Genomic DNA, 2,271 nt, shown 5'->3' with positions numbered 1-2,271 from the left:
CCACTCGCCTTGATCGTCTCCGCTCTCACCTCCGCTCACCTCCCCTTCCTCAGTTGGCCCCTGTGCCCCGCTAGGCATCGAGTACATCTCGGTAGTCGCCTGGAAAACAACAGACAAGATGAAAGTCAATCGACCTACTCAAAGAAGACCAATGAAGAAAACAAGATCTCAGTCAGGAGCATAAAGACATACCTGGTCCACGTCATACGAGTTGTCGAGTGGAATTACCCTCCTGGCTCCTCGGGGGTTGTCTTTGTTCCCCGTGATGCTCGACAGCCACCCCTCCAGCATCTCGTCAGTAACCTCCTCCGGGTGGACCCGAGTGGTGTCGTTGTGGCCCGAGTACAGCCACATCGGGTGGTCACGAGCCTGGAGCGGTTGGATGCGCCTCCGGAGGAAGACCTCCAGCAAATCCATACCAGTCACGCCCTCACGGACAAGCTCAACCACTCGACCAGCCAACACTTTGACTTGGGCCTTGTCCTCCAGCGTCACTTTCAGAGAAGCAGGTTTTTCAGCTCGGTCGAGAGAGAAAGGGGGAAGTCCAGTCGACTGCCCTGGGGTCGCCTGGTCCTGACAGTAGAACCAGGTCGACTGCCAACCATGGACCAACTCCGGGAAAATGATAGATGGAAAACAACTCTTTCCCCTCGTCTGGATCGCCAGGCCCACAGCTGAATCACCTGCGTCCTTTCGTCACTCGACTTGGCCTTCTTGACCGATTGAGAACAGCAGGTAAAGATGTGCTTGAAGAGTCCCCAATGGGGGCGGCAACCCAAGAAACCCTCACACATGGAAATGAAAGCAGAAAGATAGACGATGGAGTTGGGAGTGAAGTGGTGGAGCTGCGCTCTGAAGAAGTTCAGAAAGCTCCGGAAAAAAGGATGGGGCGGCAGAGAAAACCCTCGGTCGATATGGGTGGCTAGGAGCACACACTCACCGTCGCGAGGCTGAGGTTCGATCTCTCTCCCCGGGAGACGCGCAGCTTCATGGGGAATGACTCCCCCCTCGACCATGTCGTCGAGATCTTCTTGCCGGATCACCGACGGCATCTAGTCGCCCTGGATCCAGCCGCGGGGCAGAGCTGACCTTGAGGAAGATCCGCCCCGAGCAGATCTCTTCCCTTTCCCCTGCGCCGCCGCCTTCTTCGCGCGCTCCAGAGCGGATGTGTTGTCCTTCGCCATCGTCGCCGGCAAGTCTCGCACGGGTCTGCGGTGCTAGGGTGAGAGCGGAGGTGGAGGAGGAGCTTGCGAAGGGAGAGAGGAAAAGAGATCACATTGTTTGGAAACCCCGAGCCGGCTACTTATAAGAGGCCGCTCCCGAGTGGCTGACTAGTAGGCCCAGGCAGTCCAGTCAAATCCCGCAGCAGACGCGCGCGCAGTACGTGGTGAAAAAGGTGGCGCGGAAATCGAGGAGCTTCCGCTTTATCGCTTCCGATTACTGCGGCCGCTCCCGTCCCGCGCGCTTCCCGAAATCCGAATCCCACGACATCCGCGGGCTGCAAAACAACTTGTCAAAACAGAAGACCCCGCTCGCGCCGAGACTCGGTATGTCACAAGTAAAGAAACTCACTCGACGAAAAGCCTAGAATGGATCAAGGCGACTGAAAGAGGTTGATGATGTCATCCGTGACGATTGACCCAAAACGAGGCGCTCATGTAGCCCAAAGAACCAGTCGGAAAGATCTCCAACTCTTTCCCCACTCAAACCTCGATCCATTCGGGGGCTAATGATGAAGCTATGTACCTAGGGTAGGGGCACGGACCTGTCCAAAGAGCCCTACCCAAGGACGTCCCTAGAAGAAGTCACCTTTCAATCGACTTGAAGGTATCCCACTCGACGGGTTCAAGACACTCGACCAAGAAGCTATCACTCGACCATGAAGCCAACCACTCGACTGCCAGGAGACCTAACGTCACTCTGCAGGCAAACGGTCGGCTATTAAGTAGTCTTTATGGTCATTATAGCACTTTATTAGGGGCGTTACCAGTAACGCCCAACCTTAAATGTACCTTAAACCCTGCATCACTGAGGGCAGGAGAGGGCCGGCGAACTCTATATAAGCCACCCCCTCCTCAGTATGAAGGGTTCGCACCCTTGTTATTCACACACACATAATCCAATCGACTGCCTCCGGGCACCGAGACGTAGGGCTGTTACTTCCTCCGAGAAGGGCCTGAACTCGTAATCCTCATGTGTTTACAACTTCCCAATAGCTGAGATCTAGCCTCTCCATACACACCCCCTACCTCACTGTCAGAGTTAGAACCA

This window comes from Triticum dicoccoides, chromosome 7A (assembly GCF_002162155.2).
Source record: "Triticum dicoccoides isolate Atlit2015 ecotype Zavitan chromosome 7A, WEW_v2.0, whole genome shotgun sequence".
Classification (NCBI taxonomy): Eukaryota; Viridiplantae; Streptophyta; class Magnoliopsida; order Poales; family Poaceae; genus Triticum; species Triticum dicoccoides.
The sequence above is the reverse complement of the archived record's forward strand: the minus strand, read 5'-3'. Positions refer to the sequence as shown.